Raw genomic sequence first — 18,805 nt, 5'->3', positions numbered from 1 at the left:
CTTTCAAAATTTTGCATGCTACTAACTCTTTTCCAGTCTACGAGAAAAGTCAGCAAGGGTGCCTGGTACTTTTGAGGGAGAGCCTCTGAGCAGATCAGATTAAGAAAAGTGAACTAGGAATTTTGCAAACACTAAGCTCATCTCAGCGAACTTCAAAGCAAGAAAGTTACACTTACCTTAATTAGATAAATTATTTGTCTCCAAAATAAAGTCACATCATTCTGTCCCTATTTTTTATTTTCAGCCCAAGTTAATATATCTCTTTGAACTCTTGAATACATTTTATTTTCAAATTGCATGAAATTGTGTTGAAGAAACTTCCCACTACATGCTTTCTTCCAACTGGCTTCCTTGTAAAGCAAACAGCCTATTTTACCTTAAATGACTGTAATAGTAAATGCCTGGTTGGCTTTGAAGTCCAGCCAGCTTGTATGAGGAGGTAGCAATTATCCTCAAACTGAAAAGGGGTCTTACTGTTTTCTTTTCTTAACCCTCCATGGATAAAGTATTTATGAACCATTGATAGAAATCTTAGATTATTTTCAATCTTTCTTGCTTTGCCAAACATATTCACATTATAGTATTAACCAGGCATTCTGGAAATCAGGGAACTCATTAAACTTTTAGGATTTAATTCTCTCCATTTATGTTTTCATTTCCTATCCATCATCTACGACTAATTTCTAAATTCACGTATAAACCAGACAGGAAAGCAAACTGAAAACTGGAGTTTCTGTTCACTGGAAAAGTTTTCCCAAGAAAATATGACTTGCCTTTAATTACTCCAGCATTGCTATTATTTAACTTTTATTGGGGAAAAAAAATCTCAGTAAGGTAAAATCCCATCACCCAAAAGCTGTTTTGCTTAAATACAAGTGTCAAGGTTAAATTGGTCTATTATAGTTTATTGGCTTTCCATAATGGTTGATTTGAGTAATTCAGCAAGGATTTTTCCCCCAAATTACATTATATATGAAGTTTCTAAAATTTACCAGTTGGTTATACCTAAGTTTCTTTTTATACATACAACCAACTCAACTAATAATTTACACTGGAGAAAATGAATAGTAATGGACTGTTAAAGCTAAGAATAACATGCAACTGTTTAAAGGATAAAATTTTATAGAAAGCAATTTATATTAAGTTTATAAAGGGCAATTTCAAAACTCTATCATAAAATAATTCCATTTTTGTAAATAACATACGTACAAAACATTGGAATAGTAAGATTAAAGTGGTTTTAATTTTGGTTTTGTATTCTAAAATGTCCGCGTTACAAATGCATCTGTTTTGTAATAAAATAATTTAAATTTTCTTTTAAAAGCTAAGTAAGGTCATTACAATGGTTGTGAATTTTTTCAGCTATTTTATATTTCGTTATATATAGTATAGTCTTAAATAAATTAAGCAAATAGATCAAGGAGCGAAAATAGTAATTTTTATATATAAACCAAAATAGTATTTATTATTTCTGTAACTTCCTAGAATGCACCTTTGCATTTATTTCTCTATATTTTTTTCTTACACTTTAAACATTTCAAATTCTTCACATGTATGTTTGACATCAATACCTTTATCACCACCAGGAAAGGCTAAATGATCAACAGTGCTGGTCTTTTGACTATGTGAATGATGTTTCCCCTTAGACTTTTATTTAAATGAATTAAGTTGTAGCTCTACATAAGTTTGGTCAAATGTTTTCCCCACTGATCATGATCAAGATGGCTATCCCCACAGGTATGCGTCTTAGGGAAACAATCTTCTCAGAACAGATCTTTCTTCTACTGATGAAGCTTTAATCAAGTCATTGTCATTTCATGTACTCCTATCTCACGAAATTCTTGTGTCAACTAACTTGGGTTTCATACTTCTTTTCAAATGAGTGTTGCATTTGAATTTCAATGAAAATTTATTCCTTTTTTTAAAAAAAAAAACATGTTTTATTTGGAAATAATTTCAAACTTGTAGAAATGTTTCAAGAATAAAAATAGTACCTTGAATATCCAAATGCCCTTTACCTAAATTCACCTATGTTAACATTTTGTCCCATTTGCTTTATCATTTTTCTCTCTCTTTTCCCCCATATGAGCCTAGGTTGCATATGTCATGTCCATTTACTCTTACATACTTTAGTGTATATTTCATAAGGATAAAAATAATCCCTTACATAGCCACAGAATAGTTATCAACTTCAGTAAATTTAACTTTGATATACTGCTTTTTTATCTATAGTATGAATTTCAATTTTGTTAATTAGCTCAAAAATGATCTTCATATACACTGATCTGTGGTATCTCAGTGTTAGGACATTGACCCTCATTCATTGAGGAAAATTATCATAAATACAATCAGATGAAACTTTCCATGACATCTACAATGAAGATGTTGTCCACTGTATTTTAAGGTGTTTCCTTTATGAGGATCCATAGCAGAAACTTGAGTCGAGTCTTACCACCAGAAATAGATGTGTGCCACTTGAATACCCGTGGTCATTGAGCATGCTTTCATGTTTACTTTGGCTATCAAGACATCTAAAGCCAGAATTAGGTGGCAATTCTTCAAGAATGCATGTTGGGGGGGGCAGAGTCAAGATGGCATACTAGGAGTACGCGGAATTCGCGTCTCCTCACGACTATGTCACCTGCCAGGCACCGGTGGGGGACCATGGACACCTAAGGGGATGGGAAGAACCCCCAGTGACTGGGTAGAATGTGGGGCATGGAGGGAGTGATGGGGGAGGAGAAGTGGAGGCGGGAAGGGACTGGCGCCCCTGAGGGGCGGCTGAGGGAGGGGAAAGGATCCCACGCCCGAAGGGGGAAATCAGGGAACCATTGGGAGAGCAGAGAATCAAAAGAGAGTGTGGCCAGGTTTCCCCTGCCCACTTGGACCCCCAGTACCTGTTGAGATCCCAGGCCTGACCCTCTGCCCACCTAGGCCCCTCCAGCTGCGCGGGCCCTGAGGGAGTGGGAGGGAGGGAAGGGGGAGCAAAAGTAAAATCCAGACCACCAGGACAGGCACCACTGAGGGGTGGCTAAGGGAGGGAAGGAGTTCCTACACTCAGCGGGACACACCCACAGTTAGGGGTCCAATGGCAATGGGACAGATCCTGGGGGAGATGGTGGGGGAGGGGCGGGAAGGAACGGAAGGGAACAGGACCAGTGCTTTCCCTGTCCACTTAGGCACCGGGGAGACTGCTGGGCTCCTGGGCCTAACCTTCTGCCCTTGGAGCCTCCATCCTGTTGTGCAGAGCCCAAGCCCCACCGCTATACCCCACCCAGAGCACTGCCTCTACATTCGGAGACTTGCTCTGTGACCCCCTCCAATAAAATGGGCCTAAATCCCACCCACACACCCTCACTCAGGGCCCTACCTCCAATCTCTGGAACTCCACAGTCCAGAGGCCCTCCTTTCGATGTGCTGCCTCTCCCCTTCCACGCAGGTCCTAAGCAGAGGCTGCGCCCCATGCTCAAATGTCAGCCCCCACTCGAATAGCCAAAACAATCTTGAGAATGAAAAACGGACTGGAGGAATCAGGCTCCTGGACTTCAGACTATACTAAAATCTACAGTAATCAAGACAGTATGGTACTGGCACTAAAACAGAAATATAGATCAATGGAACAGGATAGAAAGCCCAGAGATAAACACACAAACACAAGGTCACCTTATCTTTGATAAAGGAGGCAAGAATATACAATGGAGAAAAGACAGCCTCTTCAATAAGTGGTGCTGAGAAAACTGGACAGCTACATGTAAAAGAATGAAATTAGAACACTCCCCAACACCATACACAAAAATAAACTCAAAATGGATTAAAGACCTAAATGTAAGGCCAGACACCATCAAACTCTTAGAGGAAAACATAGGCAGAACACTCTATGACATAATCACAACAAGATCTTTTTTGACCCACCTCCTAGAGAAATGGAAAAAAAAAAACAAATGGGACCTAATGAAACTTAAAAGCTTTTGCACAGCAAAGGAAACCATAAACAAGATGAAAAGACAACCCTCCTAATGGGAGAAAATATTTGCAAATGAAGCAACTGACAAAGGATTAATCTCCAAAATTTACAAGCAGCTCATGCAGCTCAATATCAAAAAAACAAACAATGCAATCCAAAATTGGGCAGAAGACCTAAATAGATATTTCTCCAAAGAAGATATACAGATTGCCAACAAACACATGAAAGGATGATCAACATTACTAATCATTAGAGAAATGCAAATCAAAACTACAATGAGATATCATCTCACACCGGTCAGAATGGCCATCATCAAAAAATCTACAAACAATGAATGCTGGAGAGGGTGTGGAGAAAAGGGAACCCTCTTGCACTATTGGTGGGAATGTAAATTGATTCAGCCACTATAGAGAACAGTATGGAGGTTCTTTAAAAAACTAAAAATAGAACTACCAAACGATCCAGCAATCCCATTACTGGGCATATACCCTGAGAAAACCATAATTCAAAAAGAGTCACGTGCCACAATGTTCACTGCAGCTCTATTTGCATTAGCCAGGACATGGAAGCAACCTAAGTGTCCATTGACAGATGAATGGATAAAAAAGATGTGACACATATATACAATGGAATATTAGCCATAAAAAGAGATGAAATTGAATTATTTGTAGTGAGGTGGATGGACCTAGAGACCGTCATACAGAATGAAGTAAGTCAAAAAGAGAAAAACAAATACCATATGCTGACACATATATATGGAATCTAAAAAAAACCCAAAATGGTTCTGATGAACCTAGGGGCAGGACAGGAATAAAGATGCAGACGTAGAAAATGGACTTGAGGATACGGGGAGGGGGAAGAATAAGCTGGGACAAAGTAAGAAAGTGGCATGGACATATATACACTACCAAATGTAAAATAGATAGCTAGTGGGAAGCAGCTGCATGGCACAGGGAAATCAGCTTGGTGTTTTGTGTCCATCTAGAGGGGTGGGATAGGGAGGGTAGGAGGGGGACACAAGAGGGAGGAGATATGGAGGTATATGTATATGTTTAGTTGATTCACTTTGTTATACAGCGGCAACTAACACACCATTGTAAAGCAATTATATTCCAATAAAGATGTTAAAAAGAAAAGAAAAGAAAAGAAAAAAGTAAAAGAAAAGAAAAGAAAAGAAAGAAAAAGAAAGGCTGCTTTAATTCCTTCCAGATCAAAGACCAGGTATAAATAAACCAATAAATGGAATGAATACATATATACATTCATACATATATCCATAATGGACAAAAAAATCATATATATCCATATAGATATAGATATATAATGTTGTAATTAAAAACAAATAAAAAGCCTCCAACCATATGTCTGTGGGTAGCGTCTCCTCACATGCCCCTTTTCTTACCCAGCTTCTTATATTTTCAGCAGAGAATCAGGCACTGAAATCACATCCTCTCAGAAGGCTATCCCTCTGATCCTCTTACCAATCTCAGAATTCCTAGCATCTATTCAGAGTCTAATCATGGCAGAGCATGACAGATCATGGCCAACTTCACCAAGACACGTACAGGTGACACTTAGAAGTAAAGGCATATCAAATCCCCTGGATAGCTTGATAGTAAAGAAGGTTTTGTAGCTTTCATGCTGCTAGATTTAATCCATTTTCATATTCCAGACCCCTTTTGGTTCCTGGCCTCATTCATATCCTAAGCTGCGCCAGGAAGGCTGAAGTCACACATGTGAGCCAACTTCAGGAACAGGAGAAGGCTTTCAGTCTTCCATAACAATGGCTTTTTTTCTCCTTTTTTATTTTGAAAACCTTTTTGGTCAAAACCCTAAATGGAGCTGATTCAATTCAGAACACTTTGGCAGTAAAAAACCAGAGACTGCTGGGTCAGATATAAAAATGTGATATTTAGAGAACATTTTCTTGAGATTTCTTTTTTTAAAAACTCATCTTCTTACAAGTCAGGGTGTTGTTTCATGTGTGGGAAGCCCCATGCCAACCTATACCGAGTTGTCTCTACTGGGCAGCACAAGGACTTTGAATGGTTTCATTGATCCCTCACTTGGAAAAGTATTTGTTAGTTTAGAAAATACAGCTACACACATGAACTTGCCTGATCTTCACAGTAACCCAGTGAGATAATAACAACATGGATTATGATGTTTATTTTATAGATGAGGAAATTGTGGCCCAGTGAGTTTAAAGCTGTCCAAGATCAGAAAAAATCTGCCTGCGTTCTATTTGTTCTATTGCAAACCCCAAACCAAACTTACCACTTACCCTTTTCACTGGTGGCATACCCATGCTTTCAGTCTTCCAGGATAAATAGCTTAGATTAATCTTCAATTTTTCCTTCTCTGGAACTTTCTACACTCTGTGAAGAAGCCAAGCTCTGTTGTCTTTGGTCCGAAATGTCCCTGCCATCTGTTCCTTCCTTCTGTCACTTCATCACCCTCTGACTGCTATTGCTATGTTACCGTGGACCTAAATTCTAGTAACCATTTTCCAACTGGTCAGCCTGCTACCAGCTTCTTTCTGATGCTATACAAATCTGTTACCAGAGTGCCCTCTCTCTCTAACATATATAAACAATCAAGATCCTTCCTGCTTTAGAATCTACAGTAGATTTATACTGCAAGTGAAAAGTTCAGATTGCTCAAACTGTGAAGCAGAGCTCTCAACGGTATTACCAACTTCATTTATAATTTTATTTGCACTCCCAACCTGTAACTTGTATTACAGCTGTCGACTGAAAAAAAATGCACAGCCTAAAAGTTGAGAATTATGTTTTATTCAGTGGACATCCTGAGGACTTAAGCCTGGGACACAGCCTCTTAGATAGCTTTGAGGGACTGTTACAATGAGGTAAGGGGGGGGGCAGAATATGTAGTTTTTTGCACAATAAACAAACAAACAAACAAAAAACCTGAGGTAGTTGGAACATCAAAACATTACTGTTAATTAAAGAAAACCAGACATCTCAAGTTAATGAACTTAGCCGTTTTCTGTGTATGGAAAGATGCAAGAATCTAGACTTACTGAAATCATTCCTTTGATATGCACCTTAACTATCTAGGGACAATATCCTGTTTTTCTCCATCCTGAATCCCCACAGAATGCATAGCTGGGGGTGGCTGCAGTGGCTGGTGGCTTGATGGCCACAACATCCTTTGTTCAATGATATGGTAAGTGGTTTTCTTCATGCACACAGCCACCATGTTCTACTTGCTATTCTCCAAAAGCACTATTCATTCTTCAGCTTCTGGGTCTTTACTCAAGCTACTCACGCCATTCTCAAAACTTATCCTTAAGAATTTAGCTCAAACATTCCTCCTGCATGGAAAGCTCTTTTATTTCTCCAGCTGGAATTCATCTCCTTCTTCCACATACTCCCATGACTTTTGGTTCAACTTCTATTCTAACATACTGGAATCCAATCTTTTAATACTTATTTCTATGTGTCTGTCTTCTATACCAGACTCTAAATTCTGCAAGGGCAAGGGTCAATTCTTTTCTCTTTGTCATTCCCTACATCTATTTCATTAGATTTCTATTTCGTCTATTACATTAGTAAGCATCCAATCAATGTTTGCCAAGTTAAATTACTTGAGGGCCTCAGGACTTTGGGTTAAGGTATTATCTCCATTTTTATTAAAATGAGGATGTCACCTGAATGTAGCAACACATTGACCAAGTACATCCATTTTTCTCTAACTATGGTTAAGTTATCAGAACAACAAAAGGCAGAGCAATGTTCTTTTTTTATTGAGGTATAGTTGACTTAAAAATATAATATTAGTTTCAGGCATACAACAAAATGATTTGATATTTTTATATATTATACTCCATATAAAGTTATTATAAAACATTGCCTATATTCCTTGTGCTGTATATTACGTCCTTATAACTTATTTATTTTATACTTAGTAGTTTGTACCTCTTAATCCCTCTCACCTACCTTGCCCCTCCCTCCGCCCCTCTCTCCACCAGTAACCGCTCATTTGTTCTCAATGTTCTGAGAGGCTGGGAGAGGAAAGAGGTAAATTAGAAATAGGAAGGTTTTGTACCCATAGTATTTTTGCATACATCAGTATGAAGGAAGATGGCTACTAAAGGGATACACAAGCTTACAGGGAAAACCTGATGGGCAGTAAAAGTGTAGAAGGTAAGGAAAGAAGGAAGCTAGAATTCTAGTAAGTGTCAATCCTGCACCCAGAGACTTCAGCATAGGTTTATCTTTAACCCTCCCTCACACTAGCCACACAAAAAATCTTCTTATGCCAACTATTAACTTATTTAAAACTACACAGATTGAGACTCAAAGAGGTTTAGTGAATTCGAACCCACATACATCTGATTCTAAAGCCTATTGTGTTCTCTGCCATGTTGACTTGGATAAGATGGATGTTTGGGGGGTATAGAGGGGATTAATAGAGGCGCTAAAAAAGATACAAATGGGGGATGAATGATCAGATGTTAATGGGAAATTTCTTTTTTATGATTTTGACTCTGGTTTATTTTTTTGAAGAACAAAGGGAAATATATTCTGGCAGGAAAAACAGACTTCAAATCAGATTTCAAGCTCATGTCTCATTTAGCTTCTGCCCTTCTCATTTCCAGTTGTACATTCTGCAGCTTGTCCTGCATCTGGGGAAAAAGCGGGGAGATGGACATGGGGAGAGAGCTGGCTTTTTATATAATCTCTTTTATTGAATGAAGTATGGTATGAAAGCTGGTCTTGCATCTTTTAGACCATAAATCAGAGAGGGGCATGCTGTCTTGGCAAAAACCGGTAGCAATGTGCTAAGTGTTTATTGCCAAAAGCAATAGCATCATGACAGCAGATAATTATGAACAGTAAGTACCAGTGAGCAGTACTGGGAAGAGATAGCTCAGAGAAGAAGGGAGCGGAGGCTCTGACTGAAACCAGTCTGATTCCCAAACCCTTGCTTCCGATCCACACTTAAGCTCAATACACTTTTTTTCCTTAAAGAGCAAGGGGTTTGTCTGGAGTGAAAGAAACCCTTGAGAACCATCTGGAACCAGGAATGAAATGATGATCAAGGGTGATCAGGAGGGTTTATTGTTGTTGTTGTTTTTTAATGCTAAGCCCAAAGCACCTTTATGCCCCCAAACCTGTAAAAAGTGTGGGTATTCCAGTATGGGTTCCTGAATACCCTGTTATTTAGGATCTTTCACCCAATTTTCGCTCGTGATTTTCAGTGGACACATTTTATGAGGTGCGATAGCTGGATCTTTCTGTCACTTTCTCTTGGTCTGGAGTCAACTTATGAATGAGGGCAATTCAACCTCCACAGCATGGTTGGGAAGAAAAAAATAAATTTAATGAATTCAGGCTGTGAGGGAAAAACCTGCTCTGGGTCTGTCTTTCATGGGGAAGGAAGAAGAAAGGAGGCAGTCAAGCTGTTACCTGGCAGTGTCTGGAAGCAGGGTGCCGTCTGGACGTAGGGTTTCCTGCTGGAATTAAAGAGGCCCTCTGTTACATAAGCCCTGGCTGGCCTTGCTCTGTAGGCAAAGACACTGTCTGAAGGCCACACCGCAGTCCTGCTTTGAGGAGCCTTTGCCCTGGCACTTCAAGACTTTGTTCATCTCAACAAAACACTCCTATTTATAAGGCTTTGTTTTATCTGAACTTGTGCGCTGCTGTGAGCAAATTTCTCCAAGAGTTAATGAGGCATAGCTACTATAAGAATATTGTGTTGACCTAGCCTCATCAGGGGTTTCACTCTTCTAGCAAGTGAACGGTCTGAACAAATCATGACTAACCACTTGATCTTCAGGAAAAAAAAATGATTCAGGGAGGATCAAGATCTTTCTTTAAAAGCAATACCTATTTCCTTCTTATTACACTTTTGACTGTAACACTACACTTTCCTTGATGACCTGAGATCATAATTAAATGTATTGATTTATTGATTTATTGCATTTATTGCATGGTGTGATATGATTTGTTTAGGCAGAGGTGGGAGGCAAAATATTTAACAGTGGTACATAGTGGAACTAACCAATTAGAATAGGTGCTGGCCATGAGTAACCCATGTGGTCTAATTAGTGAGCCCTTGGAAATGATCACCCCTGTTCTTAGGGGGTCAGTGCCCTCAAACTAAGTACCCCTAGCCAACTGGCTTTTATCAAGTATCTACTTTACTTTTTTTTTTTTTTGGCTAATTTAATCCTCAAATGACATGATATAGGTAAAATCGTTTACATTTTACTTAGGAAAAAGGGTTCAGAAAGGCCAAGCAACGTCACACCACAAGTAAGAGGCAAAGCCAACATTTGAATACTGCTTATTTGTCTGACACCAATGTCATCTACAACAGACCATCTCATTCATTCCTCTTGTCCCTAATTGTCTTACCCATGCCTCTTGTCTGCTATAGAGAAACTAGACAGTCAAGCTTATTAAATTTCTAGTCTCAGCTGAGCACTGCATAGTCCTCTCTCCTCTGTTATTTCAGTAAACAATTTACTGAATGCCTACAATGTGCCAAACACAGAAAAATCAAGTGGTCCATGCAATGAACAAGTGATGCCAAATATGAGCCGAATGTGAGTGATGCAGCCTCTCCTACAAAGCAGAATTGTTGTCCTTCAGCCTAATGGAGGCCCTTTAGATTTTATTTCCAGTTTTGTGTTTAGTGGATGAGAGAGTTGGAAAGCTAACTTTGGATAAGCAGGTTATTGATTCCTGCCCACCTGCCTGATTCCCTTCAACCTAAAACACTCAGTTAAGTAGAATGTGCTGGACTTCCTTTGTGGTGCAGTGGTTAAGAATATGCCTGCCAATGCAGGGGAAACGGGTTTGAGCCCTGGTCCGGGAAGATCCCACATGCCATGGAGCAACAAAGCCCGCAAGCCACAACTACTGGGCCTGCACTCTAGAGCCCGCAAGCCACAACTACTGGAGCCTGTGTGCCACAACTACTGAAGCCTGTGCGCCTAGAGCTTGTGCTCTGCAACAAGAGAAGCCACCGCAATGAGAAGCCCTCACACCACAACGAAGTATAGCCTCCACTCGTCGCAACTAGAGAAAGCCCACACACAGCAACGGAAGACCCAAAGCAGCCAAAAATAAATAAATAAATTTGTTTAAAAAAAAGGAAAAGAATAATGTGCTGAGCAATCCATATCCATTGGTAGCAGTACAAGTGAGAGGAAAATCTCTCTCTTGGTCTTATTTCATTTCGTGTATATTTATTGAGTGCCTACTATGCGTCAGACCCTCTTATGGGAACCAGTCTTAATGTTTGTTTCGGGTTTAACCATGTTACTCAATCACTGTTCTATTTGAAGCAGCACTTGTACTTTTGTATTTCATATTCCTGCTTGAAGCCTTTTCCCCAGTTACAGCCAAGAGCAACATGAAGTCTCTGAAGCAGGGTTTACAGCACTGTTTTTCTATTACTAATATAGAATGCTGTTTTCATCACAGGTCTGATTTGAATATTGACATGCTGACACTTTGGAATGTTTCCTGAGTGCCATCAGTGAAAAGGAAGCAACAAAGACAAAAAACACAAAGTGTTCGGAACAAGTAGATTCTTTCCAGAAAAGTCTACATAAAGGAATTCACTTCCTTCAGTGCTCTAAAAACCAAGTATTTGGCATCATAGAACAGGTCTGGGTATTTTCTGAAAAAAAAAAAAAATTATTGGGGAAACCTGGGAAGAATGTGAGGCTGACCCCTCACCCCTCCTCTTAACTCTTCAATGGGCCCTCAGCATCTTTTGGGTAGACACAATCTCCTTAGCATGGCATACAAGGCCTTTACAATTCAATAACTCTTCTTTCAGAGTCAGTTCAAGAATCACGTCTTCCGAGAAAACTTTCTGGATATCCCTGTCTTAATAAAACTTGCTGGTCCTTCTTTGTCTTCTTACTTTATTATTCAATAACATGTATCATGCTGAATTTCAGTATTGATTCAGCATTTAGGCTCCACAGTCAGATTGTCTGAGATTGAAACCTGACTTCTGCACTTAATTGCCTGACTTTCAGCAAATTTCTTTACATCTTTGAATGTTTGGCTCAAAGATGTTAAGAGATTTCTCTATTCTTATGCAGTTTCCTTATCAGTAGAATGGAATAATAATAATAGTATCTTTCTAACAGGTTTATTATGAGGATTAAATGAAATAATAGGGATAAAGTGGCTAGCATAGTACTTGACATATAGATCACAACAAATCTTACACCTTACTATTATTGCATGCCTATTTTTCATACTAGACAGTGAACTCAAGTGCAAAATCTGTGTCATATTTAGTGTCTGATGATGTTTTTATTTAATTCATGGATAAAAGCTTCATAGGATAGGGTATGATTCATTATGGGCTATGTTAGAAAAACACTAAACAATAACAAAATAAGAAAAAACAATACAAGTTCATATCTTGGTTCCGTAAAATTTCAAACACATCTGTCTGATCATCAGGTATCTCTCCTCAAAACCATAATACAGAAACCCAGGATGCTTCCATCATGTGGCTCTCCCATCTACAACACATGGCTTCCAATATCTTTATGCCCATCTGCTTCAAATAGCAGAAGGGGAAAAAGGCAGGAGAAAGCACACTTTCTTCTTGATCACCTTGCCCCAGAAATAAAATACCTCACTTCTGCTGACATTCCACTATAAAAACCATTCTTGGTCCCACAACTTTATGCCATGGGATAGGTGGGCAATTAGCCATTTCTAATAGGTCTTAAAGAGTATTTAAGAATTTGATGGGTAAAATATGACAGGGATGTTCCAGAGTAAAGATGAGTGATGAAGGAAGGAAAGTTTAGGATTAGAGAAACAACATTTCACGTTTCAACAGCAATACAGGATACCTGCTAGAGAGTGCAAGAGATAGGAGTGGGAGGTTGGACTCAGTATGCACTCTTCATTATGAATGTTTCCTTGGCATCACCCTCAGCCTGGGACTCCATATTCCAAAACGTGGCTTCCCATACTGACTTCAACTCCAATGTGAAATTAGAAAGTGTGAAAATGCCTGAGCTAACTGTGACCATTTTAAGCAGGGTTGCCAGATTTTGCAAATAAAAGTATAGGACACCCAATGAAATTTGAATTTCAGATTTAAAAAATCCCTGTTTTAAAAGTGTAAGTAAGGGGGCTTCCCTGGTGGCGCAGTGGTTGAGAGTCCGCCTGCCAATGCAGGGGACACGGGCTCGTGCCCCGGTCCGGGAAGATCCCACATGCCGCGGAGCGGCTGGGCCCGTAAGCCATGGCCACTGAGCCTGCGCGTCCTGAGCCTGTGCTCCACAACGGGAGAGGCCACAACAGTGAGAGGCCCGCGTACCACTAAAAAACAACAACAACAACAAAGAAGTATAAGTAAGTCTCATAAAATATTTGGGGCATGTTTATACTAAAAATATTTGCCGCTTATCTAAAATTCAAATTTAACTGGGCATCCAGTATGTTATCTGACAACTCTAAGTTTAAGGACAAGAAAAGATGTCTAAAATATTTTCCTCTTGGTTGGAATTATAATTCTCTGTACTTTAGAAAAATATTTTAGGGATTTTCCCTTTCCCAGTCATACTTTATCTTTCTTGTTCTTTACCAAAAAGTCATCTTCTGCGAACAATCACTCTTTCAAGTTGCCTTGAAAAGTAAGAAAGAGAGATGCAATATGAGGAATCATTGTTGGTTCTAAGGGTAATCAGCCCATTAAATAAGACTGAAAATAGGGACTACAAATTCTATGGACAGTTATTTTCTATAGCATCTGCACTTTTAAGAGCTGGGGCTGAATGCTGGTCACAACGCTATAGTTCATTGGCTAGATCATCACCACAGCTATAGTCCATCAAATAGATCAATTTTTTAATGATGCAAACAATTTTCCTGGGAAGGTTCTGATTTTCTCCCAGACCAGGCTGTACCTCGAATACAAGTCAGTTATCTTGTAAATATAAAGTGATAGTAAAACAGTAGTACAGTAAGAGTAACTAACTGTAGTAGCATCTTTACTGATCACTTGCTATAAGACAGCCTCTTACACAATTATTTCATATGAATTATCTCATTTCATCTGAATAAGATAAACTTTGTAACAGAGAGGTTAACTAACTTACCTAAGTCTAAACAACTAGTAAATGAAAAAGCCTGGGTCAGGGGTTAAGGACTGATGTTAGCCAACAGGTAGTGGTATCTCCCCACTGGAACAATGACTCAGAGCATCAACTCTTCCATATTGAAGCACAGTCTTGGAGTGAGCCAATTGACTCAGGTTTAAATATTGCCTTGTCACTGCCTAATTGGTAGTTTGGTAGCCTGTTTAATTTTTTAGTACTTTAGTTTGACCTATAAAAGGAAATTAGGATAGCTACTTTTTAGGGTTATAGTTTAAAAGAGAGTTATTTTTATGCAAATAACTTGACATAACATAGACTCTCAATAAGTGGTAATCGATATTGTTATTATGAATATATACTTTCATCCAAACTAGTTTGCACAGATTTTTCTTATCTTATAGAAGTAAGGTCCTGATGTTCACATGTAGATAAAATAGAAAAAAAACTCTCTATGATTTCTCTCTTATTCTTCTATTACTGCAATAGATTGTATGTGTTTTAAGCAAATATAGATTTATAGCAGCAGATATCACTGTGAAAACTAAGAAATAAAGGAAACAAAGAGCTAAGCACTTTTCAATGCTTGTTTGTTCAAAAACTTCATTATAGCCTTTAATTTTGTTTTCTAATGGAACGGCATTGTCTATTTTCCCTCATAATGATTTAGGTACTTTTTACTACCAAATAAATTAAAACAGGAATGCCATTTTTGATGAAAAATATGTGAATATTGATTGGAAAAGAAAACACCGAATGCTGATATCACACTCAAAAGATTACTTGGTGTCTATTCTTTGTTCTGGGAATGCACTGTGTACACACTCGTCTGCATTCCTTTGGTTCTGCTATTCTCCTTGCCTCTCCACTTTTCTGCATATCTACACTTTATTCTAGTTTCTGCTGCAAGCTCCATCTCACAGGTCTACAGAAAAAAAAAAATGCTGGCTATCTCTGAGTGCCCAGTCTTTTCTGACCAATCTCCATTCCAAACTCATGTAAGACTTATAGTCTTTCCAATAATTTGTTTTAGCAACACATTATTTTGTAAAATTCATACAAATAAAGCTGATTGGTGGAAAAAGCATGAGGTTTTTAAATTCGAGTCCCTGTTTTTCCACTTCTAGAGAATTAAACACAGTCTTATTTATCTTCCCCACAACAATTTCAGTGTTGATACATGAGAAATTTAGTAAATGTTTGCTCAATTAATGGTTATCATAACTAGATAATTAATATATGGCATTTATTTCCTATTTTTTCATAACCATTATACATACATGATCGTGCAAGCTCATGGATCCCTTATTGGGAGTTGAACTGGACTCTGTATAAGATTAGATTGTCCCTGCATTCCCAAAACTGAATATCTAAACCTCTACTTCCAACTGATTCAACAATCCTTAGTCAACGAATTGGCTCTGATGTTGGATATTAAAAAGCAGCCATCATGAGTAGGATATTGTTGATATATTTTCAGGGATAGAGCTCCTGGAGCGTATGGAAGATTATATTTTCATAGATGACCATCCCGTACACCTGTTTTACAATGCGACACTGATAGACCTCCAAGAAGGAGCAGGGTTTATGCCCTCCCCTGACCCTTTGAAACTGAATGAACCATTGTAAGTGCCTCAGCCAATAGTACATACCAGAAGTGACATTATGTCCTTCCCGCCTGGCTCTGTCTCTCTTTGGACATGCACCTTCAGAACATTGTCAACATGTAAAAAGTCCAGCTACCCTCAAGCCCCCATACTCGAGAGAGCATGTGAAGAGGCCACCTAGAAAGGTGCCCAAGGAGCCCCAGCTGTGCTAGCCTCCAATCCTCCCAGGTCAGGTAACAAAACATGTGAGTGAAGAAGCCCTCAGTCTGATCCCAGTCCCGGGATTACACACTCATTAGGGTCCCCCAAGTCAGGAGGCACATATGGGCTGCTTCTGGATCCCTGACCCACAAAATTGTGAGAAGTAATAAATAATTATTATTGTTTTAAAACACTAAGTTTTAGGGTGATTTGTCATGCAACCATAGTAACAGGAGCAGGACAATTAGGAAAAAATTTTCTTCAGCCAGTTCAATCCAAACCGTCTGACAGATGAGCCATGTCTTAGAACATTCCATCCCTTAATCGAAGTGACCACTGTGATGGGTGGGTAAGGGACGTTGTCCAATTTGTGAGGTTTCCATTGCTTCCTGGAGTTGTAGCAACTGAAGAGGTCTAAGACAGTTCTGTCCTGAAAAACTCATGGTTCTGGAAGAATAAAATATATTTTCTTCTTAAGAGCTTTTCCAGTATTTAAAGTTTTATTTCCACATCCTTTTTAGTAAGTGTAAAAATACATTCTAAATCACTCTTTCCCTCAAAGTGGGAAAAGGAGAGGGAAAGGCAGAGGCCATATGTCTCCAAATAAATGTAATTACTGTCTCTGTGTTTACCAAGTTCACACACCTATACTGTGGTGGGCATAGGATGGTGCAGGGAGATTTTCACATCTGGATTGCATCAAATCATATTGGTTGCAGTTTGCAGGCTGCAATTTCTTGCCAATTTTCTTGTTATTAATCCCTTGGTACCGTGAAGAAAAAAATACCGTTCTAAACTCTTTATAAACTAGAATTGGGCAATAGCCATGGTGCCTAATAGGCAACCCGGACTTGTTACACATTAACAGAGCTCCCCCTTCACTACCATAAGGTGAAAAAAAATGTGAGGTCTACACAAATGAAGAGGTAAGCAGGATGGTTTTGCTTCTGGCCAGACGTGAAGTGAATGAAAACAAAATATGCAAATCCTAAAGGGTGAGACAACAAGAAGCCCAGCACATTCCACCTGTGGAAAAGGTATGGAACAATTACTGGGTCCATTTGGAAGTGCCCAGAGGGAATGGTTTCTTGAGGTTTTGGTCTGGCAGGGTGGACCCAGTATTGCTGATAGATGATTGTCAGACCTAGAAGTAAGGAAAAGAATTGAGGAAGGGTCATGGGGGCAAGTTCTTTTTCCATGTGTTTTACTGGCTGGTAAATAGAGTCAAAAAAAGAGAAATGATTCTCAAACACAATTTGGGCTCTTACATCAAGAGCTGGCATGAAGTCTTACAAAACTAAGGATGGAATTGGAGTGAGGGAGAAATAAAAACTAGGTTGTTCTCTCTACCTCTTGGCTCCGGTGAATAAGCACCTTTGGTTTATAGTTGATGTTTACCAGCCTTTAAAATAACTTTTACCCTAAATTATTTCTGGACTATACGAGCAAGTATTTTTGAACAAGTTATTACCTGATGCTCCAAATTAGGTTATTCAGTATTATCCTTTATTCTTAATTTAGAGTCATGGTTAAGAGGATGGATCTTGGGCTTATACTCAGATCATCATTCCTTGACTGCTTGGACAGCCTTCTTAATTTCTCTGTGCCTCAATTTCCCCATCTTTAAAGCTGGGGCAATGTGTGCCTACCCCAGAGTATTTTTTGAGGATTAATTATAACAAAACTTGTAAAAGCCTTAGAGTATTTCCTGGAACTTAGTGTGCAGTAACTTTTAGTTATTGTTCTTATATTTTATTATACTCGTCTGACCCATCTATACCTACACACAATTTTCTAGGCTGGCATTTAGTCTGTTTTCTTACTTTCCTACCTATGGTGTAGTGAATTGACTGTTGTCACTTGTGGCATTTGCTGTCACAAGTCATAGGTAACAACAAACTTTCTCCTGCTTTTCACTTAGCTTGAGATAATTTGCCTGCAGTTAAAAAGGTTTTCTTTTTCACATTCAATCTTACTAATAGCATTTAAGAAAAACCATTCTTTAAAAAACCAACCAGGGGCTTCCCTGGTGGCACAGTGGTTGAGAGTCCGCCTGCCGATGCAGGGGACACGGGTTCGTGCCCTGGTCCGGGAAGATCCCACATGCTGCGGAGCGGCTAGGCCCGTGAGCCATGGCCGCTGAGCCTACGCGTCCGGAGCCTGTGCTCTGCAACGGGAGAGGCCACAACAGTGGGAGGCCCGCGTACGGCATAAAAAAAAAAAACAAAAAACCAACCAACTAACCACCAACATCTGGATATGACTGAAGAGATAATTGTTTGTTCATAAGATCCAGGAGACCAAGGACCAAGTCTGTTTCATTCACTCTTTTAGCGTACATATAAACTAGCAACAACAGTTTTATTTTTAATGTTGTTTGCTATGACTAATTCCAGAATAGTCTGGCTCTCTACATTCAGCGTTCCATCAGGAAATAGATGGCTAACTCAAAGTAGGTAATTTGAGGAGACATTAATAAATGCACTAATTTGAAAAGTGTAGGCAGGCTTTAGGAAGCCCAACAAGGTCTAGTGCATTCACTTGGACAATAAGCCCGACAAGGTCTAGTGCATTCAGCTGGACAATAAGAGCTGGGGCTACCCATTGACCTGGAGAGACCAGGACAGAAAAGAGTTACTAGAAGCCAGAGGGAGGGTAGCTGTATGGAGGGAAAGCCCTGGCAGGAGCTGTGGCCTTGGTAGAAGGACACAAGCAACCTGTGGAACACTGGCAGGGAACCAGCCAAGGAGATGACTCTCCTACCTCACTGTCTCCCTGTCTCTGGGCTCCCGCCAGTGCCTCCTATTGGCAGAGCAGAACAGGGAGCTAGAGGTTAAGGAACATAGGCTATAGTCCCTTAGGTTTAGGCTGCTGGAGCACAGAGTGGGGATGGAGAAGTACAGAGAGTGGATCTGGGGG

This window comes from Monodon monoceros, unplaced genomic scaffold, assembly GCF_005190385.1.
Source record: "Monodon monoceros isolate NGI ecotype Baffin Bay Population unplaced genomic scaffold, NGI_Narwhal_1 Super_Scaffold_7, whole genome shotgun sequence".
Taxonomy (NCBI): domain Eukaryota; kingdom Metazoa; phylum Chordata; class Mammalia; order Artiodactyla; family Monodontidae; genus Monodon; species Monodon monoceros.
This window is presented reverse-complemented; position numbering follows the sequence as displayed.